Consider the following 27,646-nt stretch of genomic DNA (forward strand, 5'->3'; position numbering starts at 1 on the left):
GTGTTATACTTAAAACAGTAAACTCCCACATGGATGACCATGGTTTTAATTTCAGACCCAGATTGTTTGTGTACCCAAAATCCCCAGAGGACCGTGGAAGAGAAGGGATTACATTGTGGCCATCCTCCTGGGAGAGGATTTCTCACTTTCCCTCTCTTTGTCTCCCTGGCAAGTACATATGCCCTTTGGAAAACACCTAAGGAAAAAAAAAGTTTATCCTAAAGCAATTATGAACTTGTTAATTGTAGAACAAATCGACTTCTATTAGATAAAACTGAAGAATTCTAAAAACAAAGATATTTTACTCTTCCACATAGGTAGACATTTTGATCTAAGCAACCAGATTTCAATGGTATGTCATAAAATCTTTTCTGCCATTAAAGGCATTCAAGGGACCAGTAGGTGGCATGGTGGTTAAGGCGCTGGACACTCCCACATGGCTGACCACAGTTCGAGTCCTGGACCTGGTGGCTTGCTTTCTCCCTTTCCTTCTCTTTTTCTCTGTTTCTCTCTCTGGTCAAATCAAAATAAAAATGAATGAATGAATAAAAGTAAATTTTAAAAAGTTTTAAAAAAATAAATAAATAAAAATAAAGGCGTTCAAGATTGAGAGCATCTCTTTATGTCAGAAAAATCTCTTGACTTTATTTTGGTATATTGACTCCTATCTTATTTTGCTAAAGGACAATTGCTTGTTTGTTTATTTTGCATTCAGAATTTTCTAGGCCTCAATTAGTATTTGGCAGACATAAAGGTGTTATAATTAAAACAGTAAACTCCCACATGGATGACCATGGTTTTAATTTCAGACCCAGATTGTTTGTGTACCCAAAATCCCCAGAGGACCGTGGAAGAGAAGGGATTACATTGTGGCCATCCTCCTGGGAGAGGATTTCTCACTTTCCCTCTCTTTGTCTCCCTGGCAAGTACATATGCCCTTTGGAAAACACCTAAGGAAAAAAAAAGTTTATCCTAAAGCAATTATGAACTTGTTAATTGTAGAACAAATCGACTTCTATTAGATAAAACTGAAGAATTCTAAAAACAAAGATATTTTACTCTTCCACATAGGTAGACATTTTGATCTAAGCAACCAGATTTCAATGGTATGTCATAAAATCTTTTCTGCCATTAAAGGCATTCAAGGGACCAGTAGGTGGCATGGTGGTTAAGGCGCTGGACACTCCCACATGGCTGATCACAGTTCGAGTCCTGGACCTGGTGGCTTGCTTTCTCCCTTTCCTTCTCTTTTTCTCTGTTTCTCTCTCTGGTCAAATCAAAATAAAAATGAATGAATGAATAAAAGTAAATTTTAAAAAGTTTTAAAAAAATAAATAAATAAAAATAAAGGCGTTCAAGATTGAGAGCATCTCTTTATGTCAGAAAAATCTCTTGACTTTATTTTGGTATATTGACTCCTATCTTATTTTGCTAAAGGACAATTGCTTGTTTGTTTATTTTGCATTCAGAATTTTCTAGGCCTCAATTAGTATTTGGCAGACATAAACAATGATGGAATGTTATCGTTAACACAATATTTTTTTAAAACATGAAGCACTGTTAGCACTGAAGATTGCACAAAATAAATAAACCTTTATATTTTGCACATAATTGACCATGAAAAATTGCTTATTGTTGAGCTGAAATGCCTCATATTTTCTTTAATTATAGATAGTGAGAGCAAAATAAAAATGTGATTTGTTATTGTATGTATTCTAATAATTGGGTGCACGAACATTAACATAAATGCAGGTCTTATGAGCCACTATTGCTTGCTAAATAACCATCAATATTTAATTGTAGAAGAATGAAAATAGTTCTCTGTTTATGAGTAGCCTTAATTGGAAAGTAATTTTCAAACAATGAAATTACCAAAAACTAAATGAAAAGAGACTAGTGAGTTGCTGATATTAGTCTTTAAATCATTTTACCTTTAGCTCACCCAAGTAATGTAGAATATATTTAGTCCATAAAACATCCTCTTGCCTCTTAGAAACACATTTTGTTTATAGAACTCCTAAGGATTGAAGGTTTAATTTTGTTGGTTTCACATTTGCCAAGAAAGTGTCATAATAATTTTGCACGTTTCAACTTGGTGAACCAGAGTTCTAACAAATCTTTGCATCTTTGTTCACTGGAGGATTAGACATAGGTTGTTGTCCCAATCTCATTTGGAAAACACCTGCCTCTTCTGAAATAATCCATCAAATTTACATAGCCTTCTGCATCTTGATAAGTAAGACAGAAATACATGTGGTCTAGGCTCTCCAGAAAATTACCTTCCAAAATATAAAATAGGCCATTAAGCAGCGGCATTTTAGAGGACTGGTCATTTCCTATGGATTTCTTATTGGCCCTTTTGCATTTGCTTTATATACTTACAGAAAAAAAAAAAATGATAAAGAGGACCAAGAGATGGTATAATGGTTATACCACTGGACTCACATAGTTGACAGCAGTTTGAGTCTCCGACAATAGCAAAAATCTCTCTTAAAAAATTAAAAATAAGTAATATTCACTTTTTACTTTGTCTTGTGAAGAAATATGTCAGGGTTATAGCAAGCTCCCACTGATGAATATTTCCTATTTTATAGAACATGGACCCTTTAAAAATTGTTTTAAGAGAACACAACATGTTTACCTTGGCCACATGGTTTCTATAGTACCAGTGATATATCCAGAACATCTTTTTTGTCATTGTGTGGTTTTTACTCAGCATGACATAGAAATATATGTTACTTGCTATGAGCATTTTGAATGTCTAAAGGTGAACCACAAACTCAAAAATTTCAGATGAGAGGCCAGCAGATAGCTTAATGGTTAAGGCACTGGAGTAATTTCTCTCTTTCTGTCTCTCTCTCTCTCTCCAGTGACTGCAAATAACCTATAGCAAAAAAATCTCTTAAAAAATTTGAGAGAAAATTGCTATGAGTTTCTCAAGGAGCAGACACTATTCAGTTGGATTAATTTGTGGATATAGAATGTTAGATAGTTTTTAAATAGCAACATTCATGGGTAATATAGTTTAAGAGTGTTGGTAACCCTCGGAGATAGTTTTTTTTTTCACTGTCTTACCAAAGATCAGAGTTGTGAAGTCTTTTAGACATAGATAAAAACAAAAGAGGGAATATGGAATCTTAAAATGTGGATGAAATAAACAACTGGATTACTAATTTGGGAAGATGAAACAAGTTAGCTGCAAAATAAGCTGACAGAACAGAACAAAGAAATCTGTAAAGAATAGGATAGGTTATCAGAGAACATGGTCTGCACGTAAGAATACAGACGCAGAGCAGACATCCAAGAGTCAAGAGTTTTCCTCATGCTGTTCCATCATTTGGACAACTGTCACATCATAACTAAATGAGATCAACCAACCAGTTTCATTTGCTCATCTGGAACCACAATCTATTTAGAATCTATAAATCATAAAAATACTTAAGAAAGTCCATTTCTGGAGCTTCTGACTCTATAGATAATAACACTTCTTAAGATTTAACTGTCCATGCAGTACATTGGCATTCATGATAATTTTCTTCTGCTTCACACAAAAAGACATACATCGCCAATTGCAAATCTCATTATAGTGACCTGCTCCAAGCTGTGACATCCTTTTAGGTGCCAATCAAAGGGTAGACTATCATGGCAGAGATTAGAGTGTTTAACAAACATTGCGTCTGCATTTTCACATTTCTCAACACTCTTCAACCCGCGGGCAAAATAACTAGTTTTAACTAATGGGATGTGGGTGGAAGTATGTGTCACTTCCATTCCAAAACAGATGAACTAGAGTGATTCTCTTTACCTGTTGCTTCTGCTGTAGCACCCCACACCAAATGCTGGGGTAATCATCAGATGGCATCCATTAACTGAGTAGGTGATTATAAAGTAGAACTTCACCTATAAAGCATGGGTATACACATAAGTAAACATCAGCCTTTATCTGACATATGATCTAAGCAGGAAACACTATTGTGTTAAAGTTCATGAGATGCTGGTTTGTTTGTTACTATAGTCCAGTTATTATAGCATGATTTTCAAGATATAAGAATACTAAACTATCTACTGTTGGTTCATAAGAACAAAGGTGTTTTTCCAAATATATTCCTCAACAGAATATTAACTAGGTTAAGGCTAGCTGGTTGGGGATGATGAAATAAATGATGGTATCAGTGAATGTTATGGAATTAGTATTTTCCTTATTTTGCTTTTAAATTGATAGCCTCAGAAGTACTTTTTAACTAAATGTCATAAAGTGATTAAGACTTGCAACATGCCCATGAATGACCATGTTAGAAAAGGTGTCATGAGTAGAAAAATAACTTAAATATGAAAATAACACATTGACATACCTCCATACTGTGTCTTAAGGTTGTATTGATGTGCTTACTTTCTCTATTATGGAAACCACAAGTTAGAACAGCAACTTCAACTGAAGCATCACCCAATTCAACCTTCTGCCATTCCCGAGACTCTTGCTCTCTTTTTCTAATGATTTTGATATTTAGTCAACAGTGTCTTCTTACCACCAGTACTGTCATCATCCTGAGTCTTCTCTATAATCATCTATTGCTTCAATATATTTATATCATCAGTAACAATAAGTGATACTTGAACTCTGTTTTGGCCACATGTAAGGTTTTATCACCCAGAAATGTAAAATTCAAACAGCTCTAATTATTGACACAATAACTTATTATTCTTTTTTCCTTAAGTACATATTTTAAAACTTATTTATTCTTGGTGTGGTGAATACAAATTGTATCTACTAATTGTATACCACATAATGCCTTGAAAAATGTAAGCACTGAGAAATGGCTAAATTGAGATAATTAACATATGCATTACCTCACATACTTGAGCAGGTTGATTAGCAGTTTGATTAGCAGTTTTCTTTTTTATTTTATTAGCAACCTAAAACAAATTAAGTATAATTTTGTGGCAGAAAGACTTCCTGCAAAGTATGTGTTTATTATAGGAAGTGCAATATTGAGTGGGATCTATTGGATTGTGTTTGGCTAAAATAACAATTTTTTCATTTAAAAAAAGGAAAACTAAGGGGCTGATCAATGTAAAGCTTAAAAGAGAATGTTTTTGTCTCCAAAGTCACTAGCAAGTCAGAGTACATGGCCCAAGGAGATAATGTGACTTTTGGAGGTAGATATATTGGAGTTGGGTTCTTGGTTCTGTTTAAATGTCTTTGGTCTAACTTATGCTACTTCTATAAACTTCAGTACAGTGGGTATTATTGTTTGTTTGTTTTTGCCAGATGGTGCCTGTGCTCTCTGGAGAGAGATGGAGAAACAAGTAGAGAGGGAAAGTGAGAAAGCACTGCCCACCCCACATAGCACATGAGTATGCCTTAATTCTGTCTTTATTTCTTCCTCGTTTCAGGATCTTGGGTACTCAGTCACAAGCACCCAATGTATTTTCCAAGCTGCCAGGTTTGAAACTCAAACTGTACAGTTAGACAGTTGGCCATATAGAATCCAGCTGACATAAGCACTAGGAAAGTATTTGGCCCAGTCATCTTTAAAGTGAATTAAAGACATCTTTCTCATAAGATTGTTGTAAGAATTAAAATATAAAATTCAATGGGCAAAGCTCTTTATCCATATTGGTGCTGAGTACATGAAAATCTAGCTTTGTTTTGTTTTTAAGTGCAGGTGAAGGTTAAACTTAAAAATCAAAGATAAATAATTAGAACATAATATCTAGGGCTAAGATCTTAATTGCAGATCTGACTCCTTAAAAGATACTTACTTAAGAATCTCAAAGCCATCCCAATATGAATCCTTCCTAACACTCCCTTTTGTTTACTAGGTGGGTGGTAACAAAAAATCCCACCAACTTCCAATATTTAACTCTAATATAATATTTAACACTAGCTAAAATCAAATGGACAAGTATGCAAGATCATCTGAATATTACAATAGCATTTATTCTATACATTCTAAGATTGAAGAAATAATACTAAAATTATGGCAAAGTATAAAGCTAGATAGTCAAATTATGTATGAGTCTACCATGCAGCTACCACTTGCTTTGCATTTTCTTTTAAATACATTTATTGACTATTCTGAAGACTAAAATTATCTGCAACATATGCCCCATTGGTATATACCACAATTTATCAAAATACCATGTATGGGACAATCAGTTTGCTTACTGCTTGTGACACTAATAAGTAATACTATAAAGAGAAGTGAGATAATAGTGCATCAGTAAAATGTGGCACTCTGGGAAGAAATCCCACATGAAAATGTTTCCAGTGCAAGTATAGAGGCCTTTCTGACTACACTGTGCATGCATGTGCTTGCCCACCGCTCTGACTGGCTCAAGCTGAGCATGGGTCCTGGCATTGGGACTCTTTCAGGGATGAGTGCACTCTTTCTCCCTAATTGATGTTTTATTTTATGTACCAAATTATTGGGTCAAGAAGACTGAATATTTTTATAGCTTTGTGTTTTGCACTGCCAAACTGTACTATATTATGAAAAATATACATATGTATTGGTGAAAAACTAGAGAACAAGATTTTATTTGGAACAATGAAGAGAAACAAAAGGGACAGGAACACTGAAGCTTTAAGGAGTAGATTAAATACAATGGGCCATGGAATAGATCAAATGGAGAAATCTAGAAAGAAATACTCTAGTCTACATGAAGTCACAAATCAGATTACAAAAAAGTAGTTATTCTTAATAGCCTTAGTTTTATTTATTGCTTTTTATTGATATTTTCCCTCCATTTATTCTATATCAAAATATATGTTTTCCTCCTGATATTCATTTTTACTTGATAAAAATAAAATGTGTTTAATATATGGTACTAATCTATTTAATAAAAGTCATGGGTTCATAGGACATATACAATATGAAACAAAGTAACCTGTGCACTGATTAAAATGCTGAGGAGAGGAAGGTGGAATGGCCTAACATTGTTTTCATTGATCAGGACATTTGTGATTCTTTGAATAGCACATCCTCTGGGAAACATTTTTTTTTGTTTTCTAGTCAATGATATTCCTCTGTACACTCAGAGCAAGTTTTTCACTATATCATTGCTACTATTATTCAGTATTATATTTTTTTGTGAGTTGTTTCCACCTCAAATTTATTTTTTCTGTATTTTATTATATAATTTCTTATCTCTATTTAATTGTACATCTTTGTGGGACACAAGACAGATTTTTAGACTTATTTTTTTGGAGAGGTCTTTTGCTATAGGTTGCATGCACTTGCCAGAAAGAGAGAGACAGAGAGACAGAAAGTGAAAAATCACCCCCAGGGGGGATGGCCACGTCGCAATCCCTTCTCCTCCATTCTCCTCTCGGGATCTTGGGCACGCACGCACATGCACCTGGCTTGAGTTTAAGCCACCGGGTCTGGGATGTGAACCGTGGTCAATTACATGGAAGTCCAGTGACATAGCTATTACGCTAACTGCTGGCACCACAACATAGATTTTTGAAAGCAAGAATGCAGTATGTGATGGTCAATCAAGGATAATATCATATCCACTGTTTTCAACAAAGAACACCACATTTGAGATAAACTTATATGTAAGACTGGCAATGTCTGATCTTATACTTGTGGAATGCCATTATACAACTGATTTGCCCCACTGACCTGCATTTGTATATCTGTTAAAATTTTTTTCTTGGGGCTATCAGATGGCATATTGGTTATGTCTTGGATTCCCACATGGCTAATGGCAGTTTGAGTTCCATGCCTGGTGACTTGAAAATCCCATCAGCAGTGTGTGCGTGCATACTCACAATCCCAGAAAGAAAATGGAGGAGACATCATCGAGGCAGGGCCATCCCCCCCCTAGAAAAGTGATTTCTCACTTTCATTCCCACTGTCTCTGTCTCTCTGTCTCCCTCTGGCAAGTGCTCGCACGGTATGGCAAAAATCTCTTAAAAAAAAAAAAAAACAAACTTTTTTTCAATCCCCTCCTAGTCTACCCACCCTTACACCCTCCTTACAGTCTGTGGTATCTATGTTTTCTTTTCTACTTCTATGTCTTCAAATCTTTCAACGTCTGCTCTAGAGTGCAGGCATTAGGTACATATTGGCTGAAGACATACAGTATTCATCTTTCATACTCTGATTTTTTCACTTAGCATTACATCTAGATTCTACCACTTTGCATCAAATAACAGTCTTGCTGTTCTTTATGGCTGGGTAATATTCTATTGTTTGTATCTGTCACACTTTTTAGTCCAAATGAAAAATGTACAATTTATTTTTATTTAGAATGAGCAATTATTGGGACCAGCAGTTAGTGCAATGGCTATGTCACTGAACTCCCACATAGTCGACCATGGTTCAAGTCCTGGACCTAGTGGCTTAAACTCATGCCGGGCACGTGTGCCTGCATGCCCAAGATCCCGAGAGGAGAATGGAGGAGAAGGGATTGCAGCATGGCCATCCCCTCTAGGGGGTGGTTTCTCGCTTTCTGTCTCTCTCTGTCTTTCTGGCAAGCACATGCTCCCTATGGCAAAAACTTTAAAAAAAAAAAAGAATAAGTAATTATTGAGACCTTCCCACAGTCCAGATATGAAAATTGTTATGATAGATATGATAAGACTCTCAAGTACAGTGTTACTTAAGTAATGAGTTGTGACAAGTGTGGTCATTACATCATTACATCAATTGCTCTACAGCACAGCTGCCCTACTTCAAAGTGACTCTTTCTAGTTTGTCAGTGTGTCTGACCATGGGGCAGAATGGGATCCTTAATTCTACACACTTTACTGTGAAAAAGATGATTTAAATGATCATTGAAGTTAGAAAATTGAGTGTGTGATTTTTTTTGTTTATTTATTTGTATACATTCAAATATTGTCCATTATTATAGCTTATAAAATAAATTTTCCCAGCATGAATAAACTGTATATTAGTCCAGTTAAAGGTATTATTATACACATTATCATCAACAGATAATTTTCCATTTTTGTGTCTCTTAAATGCTTTGCTTCTTTTTTCGCTTGATTCCCTTTCACTCAACCGCCCTTATTTCCCTTGAGTTTGAAGAATTTTGTGTATAAATTCAACTAAAGGATTGAGTTTTAAGCATTCTTACTAAATATTGTCTTCCAGTGAATGCCAAGTATGTGTTTGACCTTGCACAGAATCTTAAAAGGCCGGGTCTCCATCTGGCCAGCCACATTTTAGACTATATCACCCTCTATATTAATAGAAAGTCTCTGTATCTGAAAATACCATGTCTAATGGCACCACTGACACAGCATATAACATTGTGTTATTGCTACTAGGAATAAGTGCTGCCTTGGCTAAATGCAAGTTATCAGTAATGATCCTATTTTGTGGAATTGGATGACTTTTCCAGCTGTATAAATCTATGCTGTTATTTTTGTGTGAAACTGTTGGCTTGCAAAGTAGAAAAGCAGAAAAGAATATTGCAGATGTTTTAAATTTTGCATATAATTGGAAGACTGACAATATATGAGCATAAAAGTTCATAAACAAATGTTCTCATCATTGGTTTAAACTTTTTCTACTTTAGGGGCTAAATTTAAGGCACTAGACTTCCACATAGTTGACCATGGTTCGAGTCTCAGATCTGGTAGCTTGAAACTCACGCTGAATGTGTATGCATCTGAGCTGAAAATCCCAACAGGTGAATGAAGGAAAAGGGATTGCCTGTGGCCATCTCCCCTGGAGGCTGATTTCTTGCTTTCTGTCTCTCTGTCTTTCTGGCAAGCACATGTGTCCTATAGCAAAAATCTCTTTGAAAAAAATTTTTACTTTAAATTAGTTGCACATTCTGTAACTTAGACTCTTTATCTACAAGATGAAGATTGGCATAAATATTGTTTCCTTTCTGTTTTAAAATTCTCTCTTTATGTAGAGAAATAGCAAACTTTGATGAGCACCCTACTGAACTTCAGTCAACAGAACTTAAACTATCTAAAAGAAATCTAAAACTTATCAGAATAGTTGATAAAGCAGTCAATAAGGATAAGTGATATTTATTTTATATTGAAAACCACGAGACTTGCTAATTTTGAATAACTTTCAAGGCAAAACCAACTATCTTGATTACTAAAATGTGTCCCATTTGAACTGTTATTCTCTAATTTTATATAGATCTCATCTGTCCCATCCCTGTTCGGGTGCCAGGTGTCCTGAACCGGGGGACAGCTGAACAGGTTTCCTGAGTGAAGGAGTGAGAGCCAGGACAGGCGGCGTAGTGTTACAGCACGGAGACGACAGTGTCATTCGTTTATTGTGGGCAGCACGGTACAGCACAGAGACGACGCAGTGTCACAGCTCTTAAGGGTCACGTCGTCTACTGTGAGCAGCACGGAGACGACGCAGTGTCACAGCTCTTAAGGGTCACGTCGTCTACCGTGAGCAGCATGGAGATGCAGTGTCACAGCTCTTAAGGGTCGCATCGTCTCCTGTGAGCAGCACGGAGATGACGCGGTGTCACAGCTCTTCAGGGTCGTCAGGAGACGATGTAGTGTTACAACTCTTCAGGGTCTCCCAGGTAGTCTGGAGACGATGCTGTGTCAACTCTTCAGGTTCTTCAGGGTCGTCTGGATACTGCACGCTGTTTCAGCTCTTCAGGCTCTTCAGTCGTCGTCTTCCTGGTCGTCGTCGTCATCCTGGTTGTTGTTGTCGTCCTGGTCGTCCGTTGATTATGGGCCAGAGATCATGCTTATATACACATTGGTGGGCCATGATTGGTTGAATGAAGGATAGCAAAAGGTAGGTTATGATTGGTTGCTTTGTGGACCAATCATGAGGTACCCGGATATGCAAATCTGATGGATTCTAAGCTCACCGATTTGCTATGGGAAGTGGCCAATCAGAGTGTGGTGTGGAAGGTGAGGTTTCTGAAGGGGAGCCAATTGTGGCTTTTTGTAATTGTTTGCTCTCTGAGCCTAAGATGGCAATAGTAAGAGACTCATGAAAAATGGCCTCAGCAGACTCGCTGGTGCACAGCCTCCCACACTCATCCATATAGCTTTCCTGTGACTGATAATGAGTAAATTCCTATAGCTGGTCATAGGTCTGCGTTCATATATTAGCACTTCAGTGTCTTGTAAACAAAAGCTAACAGGACAGAGAAGCCAGACCGTCATGAGATCATTCTAACTTTGTTTCATGAGTTTCAAACATGCTTTCAGCATTAGATGGTGGCAAGATATATTTTGTTTAGTTAGCATATTGATTTAAAGTTTTTTATAATGAATACTGTCAAGAACACTAGTTTCCATTCTCCCTATCTCCACCATTCTCTTCAGTACTTTGATGTGCTTCAGTCATCTTTGTACTCTGTCTGGTTTCTGAAGGTATTTAACATTGGACTCCAACTTGGTGATTGGATGTGTTTGTTTATTCATGTATGTTTAAATTAGTTTTGCTCTACTTTGTTTTGGTTTCAATTATTTGGCACTGATTTTCTGGCTTACAACATGGAAGAAAATTCAAGTATGAAATTCTATCCTATCCATTAAGCATAGGAAACCCTATTATCACCTGCTCATAGTATTGCATGACAAGCAAAGGGGGCAGGATAACAAACACACAGAGAGAGTTTTATATTATATATATATATACACACACAGATTATGTATATACACACACATACATATAAATATTATATATTTTTAAGAGGGATTTTTGCTATAGGGTGTGTGCATTCTCCAGAAAGACAGAGATAGACGATGAGCCAGAAAGCAAGAAGAAAGATATCACTCCCCAGGGGCCACACTGCAATCCCTTCTCCTCCATTCTCCTCTCAAGATTTGGGGAATGCACACACATGTACCCGATGTCAGTATTTTTAACTAGTGGTTCTGGGACTTGTACCTGGTCAGACATGTGGGAGTCCACTGATATAACCATTATGTCATCTGCTGGTCCTGAGAGTTGTATATTTTTAAATAATCTGCCAGCATAGAGAAAATATGGAACTATTGTATGTCTTTCAAATATAAAAATTTAAAATATAAAACCTGAAGTAATTTAATCTCAACATAATTTGGCTGGCTTCTACAGCTATGAACAGCAGTTGCCACACAAAATGTTTGATTTGGTAAAACTGCAAATGTTAACAATGTCGTTTACAATTCACTTACGTACATCTTTCTTATCATAGGCAAGTATATGAAGGCAGACAAAATCTTAAATGAGATGGGCATTTTAAGAAATGGTTTTATCGTTTCCAGCTCTTTATTTTCAAGAGTATTCTACATTCACTACATAATGTGAAGATCCTGAATTAGGAAAACTGGAGAAGAACCATATGCAAAATTTTTTAATAGATAAGGTTATGTATGCATTTCTATATTTTCAGACTATCTCTAAAAAATATAAAGTTAACATTTAGAGCACTTTGAAAGCAATATGGTAATCTGGATCTTCTTGTGTTTCTGGCCTTTCCTCCCATGGCACTTACAGGGGCCAGCCAGCTACCACAGGGAAGCTGAGTCTCAGGCAGGCACTTTTGAACCATAGAAAGGATAGCTCAAGAGAGCCACCTACTGCTTGTAAGGATATTGGGGCAGAGAAAAATATCTGTGGTATAACATAATTAATTCAACATTTTAGTGAAATCAAAACAAAATCACTACTCAGTGTTAAGGAATAATAGTTAATTCAGAGTGATCCATAAATTAGCTTTTAAACTCTTTGAGTCATCCTTATCTTTTATTATTTTTGATCATTTTATCAAAAGCACACATTTCCTAGGAAAGGAAGGTGTGTAATGGTCCCAAGTTTAGATTTAGATTCTAGTCTTTTGATCTTCTTCACACTAGCATAGAACGTTTCCTGGTGCTGTCATTCTAACAAGGAAATACAAAAATAGTGTGGGAATATATATTCTGACACAAAGGGTTTGCAGGATTGACCAGTGTAATGGCCGCAGGCTAAGTTTGGAATAAGGACTATTTCTGGGATTATTGATCCTATCTGTACTGCCAGTGGCTCCCATTCACAATGTGCTCTAAGTTTCATGTCATTTTTACCACAGTTACTTTTTTTTATATTTGAATAATCTGATGCACACAGCACTGAACTAACTTATTCAAGGTCATACTGTTACGTAGGGAAGTAATGTGACTAGAATCTAGGACTCCTGACATTTTATCCAGGTACATTAACACATTACTATTCTTCTTAATTACATACCCAGCAGCCACTGTTGATTTCTTAGATTATGGGTGAAAAAAGGTCAGTAAGTTAATTTAGATGAGTAATATGAAGTCCAGTAAAGAAGGCACTCCAAGCACAAGAGGTGGCAAGAAACTAGGATACAAGTCACACATAACTGGGTTCAAATTCCATATTGCCTGACTTTATTTACTTATTATTTACTTTAAGACTTTCATCAAAAGAATTACATTGTAGGAACTTGGATTCCTAAAACACAAAACAAAGAAATAGAACTATTCTACTGGATTATTTTAAGGATAACATAAATGCAGATTATGATGTTTTGCTCAAATATGTATGATGACTCATATTATTGGGAAATAAATTACTTTAATGTCAGATAAAAAGAAATGAGAAGAACAGAACTACACTCAGTGACATGGTCATTGGGTATACAAATATTAATAATATGAATATATACATATATATATAATATATACGTTTTAAAATATTAACTCTCAGAATCAGAAGACATTAAAATTTAATCCAGGCCCGGCTGTGGAAGTTGCAGATGGTAGGGCACCACTGCCTGATGTCAGAGTCATATGGGAAGGCCCAGATTCCAAATCACAAGATGACTTGAACTTGTTAGGCACACATCCATGATCCCCATTGGCTGGAAATTTTCATTGGACATTGTGGGATGGTGAGATCCTGTCCAGTGTAAACTTTAAAGTTGAATTAATTACATAAAACTGTTTAATCCAGGTACTCTTTGCTGTCACTCACCATTTTCATTTTTGAGTGTGTTTTTTCCTAGTGATTTAAGATTCTTTTATAACCTTCGTGTTATTTTTCAATAAATAAATTTCCAGGCCCTGGCTGGTGGCACAGTCTGTAACAAACTGAACTGCAAAGCTATTCTAACTGGAGTTAAATGGTATCTCATGGTGGTTTTGATTTGCATTTACCTTCTGATAAGACATGGTGAACGTTTTTTTCATATGCATTTTGCCCATTTGTTTGTTTTCCTTAGAGAGTTGTCTGTTCAATTCATTTGCTCGTTCTTTACATATACAATCTGTGAGTTAGTTTAAATATAATTTTTCACTAACTTCTAATTAAAATATAACATTCGTTAATGCTATGAATGAAAGCACTGAACCATAGTAGTATTGGCAGTTTTGTACATTTTTCACCAGTAGAGATCACATACATTTTTTTGTTAAATTATAGTGGTTGCATATATCTCAGAACATTGTTTACACACATTAACACTTTAAAAGTAATTTATTTAACTTGCTAATAAAGAAGTACACTTAGTATTTTATTAAAACTCTTTAAAATTTGAAAATTATATTGTGATACTTGTTTCCTTTATATTCATATATTTTACATTATGAGTGAGTAAAACATTTTCTGGGGACCAGTAGATGGAGTAATGGTTACATCAGTAGATGCCCACATGGCCAACTGTGGTCCAAGTCCCAGACTCAGTGGCTTGGAACTCATGTCAGGTGTGTGTATGCGTGCATGCCGAAAATCCTGAGAAGACAATGAAATAGAAGGGATTGTGGTATGGCCATCACCCCTGGGAGATGATTTCTCACTGTCTCTCCATCATTCTAGGGAGCACACATGCCCTATAAAAAAATCACTCTAAAAAAAGGAAGAAAAACTATTGCATGAAATGAAGTCCATCCAATTGCGAAGGGATGTATGGCAAACATAAAGCTTAAAATCTTCTGTATGTCAGCCTTTAGAAGACATTTGCTGTTATTTTCTGTTGTCGAAATGTGTCATTTTCCTGGATGATAAATAATAGCTATACATAGAAAGCAATGAAGGATTTTGATGGAAAATGGATGTTTTTTTTTAAATCCAAGGGTGCTAGTTTTTATTGGTGTACTGAGGTACAATTTCCTTAATTCAAGTGCTTTCCCAGAAGTGAAGGAATAGATGTGTGTTCTGATTTTATGATGCTCTTTAATTTTTAAAGTTTACTTCTTTCTTCCATGAATGAGAGCGAAATAAAAAGAGGAGAGAGAGAGAGAGATTTCCAACAGGATCTTAACATCACCATCTGGCCCTAATTTCAGCCACTCCTGGACCACAGGTACTTGCGCAGGAGTGCTCAGGGATGTCTCCACACGTTAAGCCAAAAGCTTCCTATGTAGGTTAACCTTGAAGAGTGTGATATTACTGTTATGCCAACTATTTAGTCCTGATTTTATGAGTTTCTTCTGCTTCTGCAGGATATTTAATATCCATTTTTTTTCCTTCATCATTTTGTGTTTTACCAGAGTGAGACACAGAGGCAAAGAAACCACTCTCCATGGGGCATGGTCATGTCGTAATCCCTTCCCCTCCATCTCTCCCACCTTTCTTAATTTCATGCACACAGGTACATGCACACAGCATGTTTTTCAAAGCTTCTGGGTCTGGGGCTATAATCACGCAGTCAGTCATGTGGGATCAGGCTACCATATCCACTATACCAGGAAGCTGGTGCTCTTCATTTCTTTATCTTGAAAGTTCAAACAGGGACCTCCTCCTTCTCAATTGCCATCTTTCACTCCCTTGGGTGTTATATTCCCAAGGCTGCTATCTCTGATCATGTGCACTTCTAATTCTTTATCTTTCTATTCCATAGTAGCCATTTTTTTTCTCTTTTCTTTTTTTTTTTTTTTTTATGATGTGGTAGTTCTAGTTTCCCTGCTCCTTCTGCATTGTTAAGTGTTTATGGTTTCTATTGATTCTTCATAGTGGTTTGGGCTTTGCTATTTTTCGGAGAGTTTTTTTAATTTTTTTTTTTTTTTTTTTTTTGAGAGCTTTTTGGTATAGGGTGCGTGCGCTCACCAGACCGAGAGAGACAGAAAGCGAGAAATCATCCCCCAGGGGGGATGGCCATGCCACAACCCCTTCTCCTCCATTCTCCTCTTGGGATCTTGGGCACACACGCACACGTGCCCAGCGTGAGTTTAAGCCATCAGGTCTGGGACTCGAACCGTGGTCGACTACATGGGAGTTCAGCAACATAGCCATTACGCTAACTGCTGGTCCCCTAGATTTGTGAATTTTGATATTTGTTGTATTTTTTTTCCTACTAGTGAATTTGCATGCATAAATTATAGGTTAATTTGTTTGCTCTAATCATTAATTTGGATGGGCTCTTTCCCTCTCTTCCTTTCTCCTTCCTTCTTTCTTCCTGCCTTCTGTTTTTATTCTTTCTTCCTTTTTAATCTTCTTTTGGAAGACATGAAGATATTTTAATTTAAACAGCTGACATCATCTTTGGAACACCAAAACATTAATTATAAAGGTGTATTCCTAATTATATAACTACTCCTGAACATAGTGTCTGACATTATAAGAAGACCAACTTTTACTTAAAAAGAGGACCCAAATCCTATTTGCTATGGTATTCGAGGCTCTTTACGTTCTTGCTTAAATGTCCTATACAAACATGCAATTAAAGTCCTCTTCTTAACAAATCCTCTACTACACCTAAAATGTTCCATTTATTTTCCTCTGATATATTTATTAACTCTTCTCAAAACTATGCCTTTTCCAGAGAGCTTTTCTCAAGAATTTTTTGTTCTGGGTATAAATTTTGTAGCTGTTGAGCCAGTAGAGGTGGAGTGGTGGTGAAGTTTTGTAGCTGTTTTTCCTCCATGGGTGGGTTTATTTCAAAATTGTAAAGATTTACATATTATTATTTATTACACGTAATAAGCAATTTTTAGCTTAAAGTAAAAAGTTTTATATTTAAATTGCTTTTAAAAAGATGTCTTGGGAACCAGGAGTTAGCGTAATGGCTATGTCGCTGGACTCCCACGTAGTTGACCGCGGTTCGTGTCCCGGACCCGGTGGCTTAAAACTCATGCCGGGTGCATGTGCGTGCGTGCCCAAGATCCCGAGAGGAGAATGGAGGAGAAGGGATTGCGGCATGACCATCCCCCCTGGGGGGTGATTTCTCGCTTTCTGTCTCTATGTCTCTCTCTGTCTGTCTGGCGAGCGCACGCGCCCTACAGTGAAAATCTCTCCAAAAAAAAAAAATAAAGAAAAGAAAAAAAAAAGATGTCTTAAAAATGTAGACATGAAGAAATAAGCTGAATATGTCTTGCAACACAGGTTTATCCTTTACACATTCACATTTCAAAAGATTAAAGAACTGGCTAATAATAATTTACAATTGCCAATAATTAAAATCTCCTTATCTTTGGAAAAACATATTAATGACACATAATGAGTTTAAAGTTACAGGAATTTAACAGTTTAATCAAGCATGTAGTTTTTTTTTTAATAATTATTTCATTTAACTTTATTTATTTATTTTAATTTGATCAGGGAGAGACAGAATGAGCGAGAGAGAGAGAGAGAGAGTGAGAAAGCAAGCTGCCAGGTCTGGGACTCGAACCCAGTCGGCCATGTGGGAGTCCAGAGTCCTTAACCACCACGTAACCTGCTGGCCCCAAGCATGTAGTTTTTACAAGTATAAACAAAACGGTATTGAGCTGTTATTGTGGTTGTTTCAGAATGTTTCTTTTATTCAGAAAAGCATACTTCACTGTAAATAGAGCAGCAACTTTTGAATGTTCTTTGCCATGAGTTTCTGATTTTTAATTTACAGGAGATGAGCAGCATTTAATGATGGCATCCCTTGCATTCAGGATGCATGACAGACTATACCAGGTCAGTGACAAGAACTGCAATAAGCAGAATAGTAAGGCAAGTCTCTTACCAAAAAGTGACATACAGGATACGTAAGAAACACAGCAGCATAGTCATTGTTGCAAGGAATCTTATCTCAAACATTTTCTTCAGTTGTTTCATGGGTCCCAGTAAGAAGCATGACTTGCTGATGTGGCAAGATCCCTGCAAAAGCTTTATGACACTGGGAAGTCACAGCAATCCGGTTCCAAGGAAAAGAAAATGCTGCTAATGAAGAACATGCCAAACCATTCCAATCTGACATTGAAACTAAGGGAAAAGGCATGCAGGACCTGTGTAATTAGGCCCTGTTCCTTCTTGTCTGGGCCACTTAGGACCTGCCAGGATTTTTCCTTTGCCCTGCTTCCAGCCGGCTGCCCACCAGCAACACAGACCCAACTCCCAGGGCCGACCGGAAGTCCAGATCCCTTAGCTTCTGTGCTTGTAGCTTTTTCTTTCTTTCATGTTAGGTTTCAATTTTCTTTGAAATCTTCCCTAAATTTCACATCTTTTAACGTTTCTTCCTTTGTATAATTTGAGCAGAACTTAATGTTTAAGTCTCCCATTCGCAACTTAGTCCATACTGATAGTATTTTATAATTACCATAGGCTCTACCCTACCAAACCAAACCATTAGTGAACGAATTGAGACAACACTAATGATTATCTAAAAACAGTTATATCCTGTTAAAGATGTTTCTCTTAAAGCTCATTAACCGTAATGTATTAAACCATACATACATACACCCTTGTGTCTTTTAATATCCAAAGAATTCATCATTTTCAAAGTCAATATATCCCCCAAAATATTTACTGACAAACTGAGGACTTCTCTATTCTATTTTCAACTGTTTGAATTTAATATTGTGTAATAAATATGCACAATATTAATTTGGATTCAAAATATGAATTTTGCCACACTAATATCTTTGTTAGAACATACTTGGAGAGGAATAATTACCCAGTGTCAATCTTCTGTATATTCGTAGCCAAGACAATTTATTTTCAAACACATTCATGATGGATTTTATCCAGTATTTTGACATTTTCTCTTTAAAGATTTCTTAGTAATTGAATATTAATATAACTTCAGGCAAGTGTCATGAAAATATCACTTATCTAAAGAAAATATTCAAATAAGAACAGTGAAATTATGAGTGTGTGGGTTTTTTTGAAGAAATGTTAGTGAGATATTAAAATCATTTTATATTTCCCACAGGAGTTGTAAGCTCTTTAAGTCATTGAACTGTACTAGAAAAATCACATCACTGTACAAAATTTTAAAATTAAGTATTCCAACATATATCTTTTATCATTTAAACATTTTATGGATATAAAAACTACCTATGCATTATCCCAACAGAGAACAATTACTATAGGCTGGCCCCATCGTCTAGTGGCCGATCCCACATGGCCAATTACACTTAGAACTTTGGCCCCAGCAACTTCTAAACACACTGACTGCGCATGTGTATGCATGCCTCAAGTCCACCTCTCTCTCACACTGTCTCTCTGTCCTCTGGAGACAATGTGGAAGTTCAGCACCTTAACCACCTGCTGGCCCCTGTAAATTAATCTTTAATAGCACTTTCACTTTCAAATAATGGATCTGGCTCTAAACTTTTCATATCTTATTTAACTCTTGTTTACTAGTCGTATGTACTTCCTTGCAATTAAAAAAATGAAAATAATGCCTCAAATTTGCATTGTATTGAACACTCTCCCACTTTGATTCTGATCTTGGCAAAACGTCATTGGAGATATAAAATACTTTTCACTCATATTTGGTCATTATGTATTTCAGAGTTGATGTTTGAGTTTACATCAAGGAATTAATTGACCAACAAAGGTAAGGACAGGATTCCTGCCACTTAGGGAATTTCATTAAGCCAAAATCTGCTATCTATAATTGAGCCCAAAAACTATGATTTCTGTCCTGTGACCAGAGTCTCTCTGGATCCCACAGGACTTGCAAGTTTTGACATGTTGCCAAGAGGAGATCTATGACTCCTGTGGAATATAGCTTCTTGCATAATACTTACTACCATGTCCTAAATGTAATCATGCCCTCAAATGAAATTTCCATTTCTTCTTTACTATGTTGCTTTTTATGATGTCTCTTTATAGACGATATATTAAATAGTAGATAAATCATTTAGTAATGTTTTATATCTCCTAGAGGCATGTACTTTCTGATACAACAATGCTTAAATAGAAACGTTTTTTGTCTATAAATTAATCTTTTTTTTAGAGGGAGAGAGATTTTTGCTATAGGGCATGTGCTCTCACCAGAGACATAAAGAGGGACAGTAAGAAGGAAGGTGAGAAATCACCCCCTAAGAGGGGACAGCAACACCACAATCCCTTCTCCATTCTCCTGTTGGGATTTTGGGCATGCACACAGGCATGAATTTCAACCTGCTGGGTCTGGGACTCGAACCGCAGTTGACAATGTGGGAGTTCAGCACCTTAACCACCTGCTGGCCCCTGTAAATTAATCTTTAATAGCACTTTCACTTTCAAATAATGAATCTGGGTCTAAACTTTTTATATCTTATTTAACTCTTGTTTACTAGTCGTCAATGTGCTTAATTGAAAGTTTAGTTTTAGTATGAGCAAAATGTAGATAATAAAGTGTATCTAAGAAGATTTCTCAAATAAATACATTAAAAAATGTAAAATACACAGGACCATATGTGGTACATCATAAATGCTAGATAAAATCATCCATTCAATTATTTATTTAGTCATTCAATAAAAGGTTATTAAACACATGTAATATTTCAGCCCTATATCAGACACTGGGGATACAGATATCAAGAATGGTTAGATTGTGAAAAGATTTAAAAATATTAATGGATTATAACCACAAGTATTTATTTTTGCTCATGTTGTAGGCCTTCCCACATATATTTTTTTAAAATGTTACTAATTTATTTAAAGAATCACAATATAAGGTGACAGTTTTAGTAGAAACAAAGTAAACTTATTCAGAATAAAAATTATAGAAATAAAAATAAAATAACTGATAAACAGATTGAAAAGAAGATTTGAGGGACCAGCAGTTAGCGTAATGGCTGTGTCGCTGGACTCCCATGTAGTTGATCGCGGTTCGAGTCCTGGACCCGGTGGCTTAAACTCATGCCAGGAGCGTGTGCGTGCATGCCCAAGATCCCAAGAGGAGAATGGAGGAGAAGGGATTGTGGCGTGGCCATCCCCCCTGGGGGATGATTTCTCGCTTTCTATCTCTCTCTGTCTGTCTGGCGAGCGCACGCGCCCTATAGCAAAAACCTCTCCAAAAAAAAAAGATTTGACAAATGTGAGAAAACAAGTACTAAACTAGAAATTAGACTAGAAAGAAAAAAAAAAAGATAGAAAATACTAACCACAAAGTAACATACAAGATATTCTAATGTAAATTCAATTGAAACCCAGAAGTAAAGATGAAATGGGAGAAAAAAAATTAAAAGATAATAGCTGAGAAGTTTTAAAACATGATTTAAAAATTTGGACCAAAAAAATTAGGACTTCTATAAGCTCAAGGCAGGATAATTAAAAGAAAAAAAAATACAAAAATACACTTTGTATATTTAGGTATATCACATTGAAAGCACTTAACATTAAAAAAAAAAAGATGAATTTATTTTAACTGTTACTCTGACCAACACATACCTTCCAACTGAGTCAGAAACAACTCCTACATTTTTTATTGTGTCTTACTAGTGAATTTTTTTCTTTAACTTTTTATATTTTTTTTTATTTATTCTGATTATAAGCTTTAAAAAAGGATCTCATTTAGGGAACCAGCAGTTAGCGTAATGGCTATGTCGCTGGATTCCCACGTAGTCGACCGCGGTTCGCGTCCTGGACCCGGTGACTTAGAACTCACGCAGGGTGCGTGTGCGTGCGTGCCCAAGATCCCGAGAGGAGGATGGAGGAAAAGGGATTGCGGCATGACCATCCCCTCTGGGGAGTGATTTCTCGCTTTCTGTCTCTCTATCTCTCTTTCCCTGTCTGGCTAGTGCATGTGCCCTATAGCGAAAACCTCTCAAAAAAAAAAAAAAAATCTCATTTTCTAATTTTAGTCTGATGTAGTGAAATAATAACCTTCCTTATTACTATCTTATTAGCAATAAAACATAAAGCCCTTAACTAAAAATTACCTCCCAGAGAAGTCTGCTTTTTATTCTCTTTTTAGGACACTAGTAATTTTTTTCAATTTCTTTAAGACCAAGTACAGGAAATAAAATAGGCATGTCTTTTATCTGGTGTGATTAGGCTTTTTATCACAGATAATTTTTCAAATATTTAGGTTAACATAGTGTTAAAACCAAAAAGTTTTGTGTTTTTTTAAAATTATTTTTTGAAGTTAAATTTACTGAGTATGAAACACTAATTTGCACTTCTTCTTCTTTACAAAGTTTATCTTTTTAATACTTTTAAACTATTAATCTATCTGCATAGTTTTGTTTAGTGTTCTAGGTATTTTGGTTATTTTCTTTGTTCTTATACAACCATGAATGAAACCTATTGTCCAATAGGGTTTGCATGATTAAACAAAATATTAAAGAAGGATCATGTAATATTTTTTCAATGGCTATACCTGGTGCCAAAAGACAAAGTCAATCAAGTTCGAAAAAATGTAAAAGTTTTTTGTCATGGAAAAAGTATAGATTGCTATCTGGAAGACTTCAAACGAAGTGAAAAGAAGCTTCCTTTACAGCAGTTTTGTCAGCATTTATAAAATGTAAAGTCATAAGTATTTTTACCTTTATTGTGATTAGTTGTTAGACATTAGTCTTTTTTTAAAAGAAAAAGAATTATTTTATTTAGCTTTATTTTTTTAGAGACAGAGAGAGAGAACGTGAGAAAGCAAGCCGCCAGGTCCGTGGCTGGAACCATGGTCAGTGGTTCAGGAGTCCAGCGCACTTAACCATCATGCCACCTGCTGGCCCCACCATTAGTATTTTTTAATAGGGCAAGCAGATCCCCTCAAGCTAATTTATTTATAGCTTATTGGTTCACTAAATCATGATTACAAGGATATAAAAACCTACATTTTGAGGGACAGCAGGTGGCGTGTTAGTTATTGCCCTGGATTCCCACATGGCCAATTGCTGCAGCTTGAAAATCGCACAGGGCATGTGTGCACAAATATCCCAAATCCCTAGAGAACAGAGGAGAATGGATTGCAGTGAGGCTATCACTCTGGATAGTGATTTCTTACTTTTCCTCTCTCTGTCTTTCTCTTAAAAACTTACTTTTTGTGTTTATTATTACAAAGAGTCTTTAATTAATTAATGTAACAAACATTTTGGTGACACACATGTGCCTGGCATGAGTTTGAAGCCACCTGGTCTGGGACTTGAACGGTGACTGGCTGTGTGGGAATCCAGAGGTGTAACCATGATGCCATTTGTTCGTCCCTCAAATTCAACAATTTTTCTTCTGCTTGATCTAGTCGGTTGTTGAATCTCTCTATTTTTTAAATTTTATTCACTGAGTTCTTTAGTAACAAGATTTCTATTTGGTTCTTTTATATGATTTCCATCGCTTTGTTGAATTTTTTATTCAAGTCATGAATTGTTTTCCTTATTTTACTGAATTCTCTACCAACATTCTACTGTATCTCAATGAATTTTCTTAAGATAATTATTTGACATTTCTTATTTGTTATTTAAATATTTGGTTTTTAAATGATCTGTTATTACAGAATTATTATTTTCCTTTGGAGGTGTCATGTTTCCTTTTTCTTCATGTTTCTGGTCTCTCTACATTGATATCTGTGCAGTTAGGAAACAGTTGCTTCTTTTTATTTTATGAATTAGCTTCTTTTTTTTTTTAAAGAATTATTTATTCAATTTTATTTATTCATTCATTCATTTTAATTTAACCAGAGAGAAGCAGAGAGAGAGAGAGAGAGAGAGAGAGAGAGAAAGCAAGGCACCAGGTTTGGGACTCGAACCATGGTCGGCCATGTGGGAGTGTCCAGCATCTTAACCACCATGCCACCTGCTGGTCCCCATGAATTAGCTTCTTAGAAGAACAAATTTTTCCTGAAGACGCGTCCCATGGTGTTGATTGTTTAGGGTGCTTTGGTTGTGTCCTGGGTGAACACTGTAGTGTAGTGTCTATGTGATTTTCTATCAGCTGTAATCAGTGCTGTTGGTGTTGGCCTCAGTGATCTAGATTGTAGTGACACAGCTTTGGTAAGGAGGGAGGCATACCAGACAAGCCAGTTTGTCATGGTGGCAGGCACTAGAGAAGCTGATCTACGATCTTTGGAGGACCTGCATGAGCACCTAGGAGTGTAAGTGTCAGTTCATCCAGTTGAACATGTGTAATTTATTGGGCATATTTGATTGGGTCCTAAACCCACCTAACGTCTGCCCTCTTCTCTTCTTATTAGTATTTCTGGGTATCAATCTAATCTACACTATGAGATAAGCTTTTTAGAAGTTTCTTGACACAAGATATTTTGCAGTAAGTAGAATAATATCACTCACCATGATGCAAAGGCAAACAGGCAATCATAATTTGTTTTTTAATTTAGAAATTATAAGTTTATAGTGCTGGATGAATAAAGTAATGAGAACAATAGAACACAGAAAAATTATAGGTATCTATAGTTGAATATAAATACATATATATGTGTGTGTGTGGTATATATGCACATATGTATATACACTACAGAAAGCACACAAATTCACATCACACAAATACCCATGTGTTGCTAAACTCCAGTATTATGTTCTAAAATGCTTCATCAACTTATGATGTCAGCTATTTAAAAAGTAAGGATTGTGTGAGTAAACTATGATTCAAAAGTTTTGTAAATGGACATGCAAATTAAGTGGTTCTAACATCAAACTGGAGTCTCAGAAAAGGTCAGTGACCAAAAAGACAAATGAAGGAGTAAGTAGTAAAACCACTACCAGAAGATATGGGATTGGGTTAATAAATTTTTTAAGATAGTGAATTACTGGCAAGTACTTTTTTACCAGTTACTTTGTTTTATATGTATCTTACTTTATAAACGCTCTCTAACATGTTGTACTTGTCATGTGACAATAAAAAATGGAAGACACCAATAATATTGCAGTTTACTCATAATAATTCCAGGAAATTACATAATTTTAAACATTTATTTTTAATAATAGAAAGCCCATTTAGAATGATATACAAAGGTTTTCACAGGTTAAAATTGGTGTGTGGTTATAGAGAAATCATTTAACTTGGACTGCACTTGAGAGTTTCAAATTATTAAATGAAAAGTACACATACATTAGTACTAATTAAATTTTCAAAGAAAATTTAGAATTGTTCAATGGATTCATAAATTACATACTGGTCATGTTACATGGTTTGAACATTTTAAACTTTTTACTTCATAAATTTAGTGGGAAATGTTTTTTATTTCCAGTTGTTGCTTAAATAAGCAATGCTTTCAGGTACACTTGTCTCATGGAAACATCATCCATAAAGAGGCAATCATTATGATGATAATGATTATGAAAAAATAGTTTTTAAAAAAATTTTTTATTATTTTTTGAGAGGTTTTTGCTATGAGGCGCGTGCACTCGCCAGACAGATAGAGACAGACAGAAAGACAGAAAGCGAGAAATCACCCCCCCAGAGGGGATGGCCACGCCACAATCCCTTTGCCTCCATTCTCCACTGGGGATCTTGGGCATGCATGCACATGCGCCCAGCGTGAGTTTAAGCCACCAGGTCCGGGACCCGAATCACGGTTGACTACGTGGGAGTCCAGCGATATAACCATTACACTAACTGCTAGTCCCAATAGATTATTTTTTATTGAGTGTTACTATGTGTCAAGAATTCTTCAACATGGTTCCTTCTACTTAATTCTCACATACACAGCAATAATTACTATGAATAAAATTTTGTGATGTTATTTTTTATATTTTGCATTACACATATAAGGAAATAAAAGATTCCAGAGTTAAATAAGCTGTGGCTATACTAATAGTATGAGTTGAGCCAGTATTTGAGACTTAGGACTCTGAATGAATAGCCCATATTTTAACCAACATACTATGTCACTTTATTATTTTCAGTACAGTTTTTAAGACCAATTCAATATTATGTAAAAACAATTCAAGCAACAGGTGTGAATAGATATTAATATCTAGTACTTCCATGGGTAATTCTAAATAAATATCTGATTATCAGCTTAAACATTGTTTCATTACTATATACACCACAGAGATAATATGACACTTGTTATTACTTTCCTTATTCCATTTCTCCACCTGCAGTTCATTTCCTTCTGCCAGTTAAATATTTTCAATAGAGCAAAATGACAGAGTTTTGGAAATTACATGTTAATAAAAATTGACATAATAAAAGACTATACTTGAACACAATAAATACATTTTCATGTAGGTATTTTATATTTTTATTTTTAAAGTCATATTTATCCACATTTGTAAGTCACAAAAATAATGCATAAATGGTCTTTTGAAAGAAATCAAATCAAATGAAAAATTGGTACAGGTGAGGAATGCCATATGTGAACATGTATTTCAGCACCATGGGAGAGCATTTTAATTACTCTCTTAATGTACTTGTTCCAGCCTGAATTTTAGAGGACATATGGTAAGTTTTCCTGAGCATGAGAACTTTTCTAGGATTTTTACTATGTTTTAGTGGAATTCAGAATTTTAAAGCTAGCTTTCCCCAATTTAATCCATTCTACAAATGACATTCTATCCTATTGTGACTTTTTAAACCAGAAATTGTCATCTAAGATGTTGACATTTGGCGTCATTAAAGGTTAATGTCATTTTGCAAAGTCACAGAGCCATAATTTTGCAAATTGTATCCTTCCAGAGATTTCTGACTAAATCTGAAGATGAAAGTGCTTTCTTCAATGTTATCAACAGAGTAAATTGTCTTCCTGCCAATGTTTGTCATTGAAAACATTATTTCATCAACACTGAAAGTCAATTTTCATAAGTCTCTTAGACCCAACAAAATTACCGAGTGCTTTCAGTTTAATTCCATGAGAGAGATGAAGTAGGTTCCAGGCAGTCATTTTAAGTGTTTTAAGCTCATGTTTTATTTTGAAATTTATGGATCAGTTGGCAATCAATTCATAGGAAACAAAAATAATTTTCTTTGAAAATGCAAGTTTCTGTATGCCATAAGGTGATGAGAGGTTAGACCTGTTTAAAATGCATGAAAATTTTCCAGCACTTCATTATTATTTCTTATAAGACTTTCATGGAATTTTTTTATGTAATTTTTTGAAAATTGTGCTCAGAGATAAATGACTATGTATTCGGAGTCTGGAGACAGGCTTTCAAATCACCGTTCATTACAACCTAATTTCACTTTATTCAGTAAGATAATTAATCCACCTGAGTATCAAATCTGCTATTACAAAAAGAGGATACTAATATAATGCTTACCTGACAGAACTGTTGTATAGATTAGATAGGATAATGTATGTGAACATGTTTTTGAACATGACAACAAATCTATAAAGATGTTAATCACAATTAAGCATTTCTTATCTCTCCTGGCGTTCAATATCTTGTACCCAGGTGTCCTGGGAAATCATCCCAAACAGTTCAATAGAAAAAGCCAGGTTTTCTTTGTGTTTTCTGAGATGTACGTCTTTAATTTTCCAAGCTTGCATGATTTCTTCCCCAGGTTTTAGGAAGATCTCGGCCTCTCAACTCAATTTAACTCCCTTGATAGCATATCATGAAGGAAAAAACAAAACAAAACAAACAAAAAAAAAACCCTGCAAGATGAAATATTCAAAT

The 27,646-nt window shown here is 35.5% G+C and overlaps 1 pseudogene; it reads right to left on the minus strand.

The window, feature by feature from the left end:
* Positions 1-17,758: 17,758 nt before the first annotated feature.
* LOC106734927 (vesicle transport protein SFT2A pseudogene) overlaps positions 17,759-27,646 on the minus strand; it is a 28,284-nt pseudogene continuing 18,396 nt past the window's right edge.

This window comes from Tupaia chinensis, unplaced genomic scaffold (assembly GCF_000334495.1).
Source record: "Tupaia chinensis unplaced genomic scaffold, TupChi_1.0 Scaffold000252_1, whole genome shotgun sequence".
NCBI lineage: Eukaryota > Metazoa > Chordata > Mammalia > Scandentia > Tupaiidae > Tupaia > Tupaia belangeri.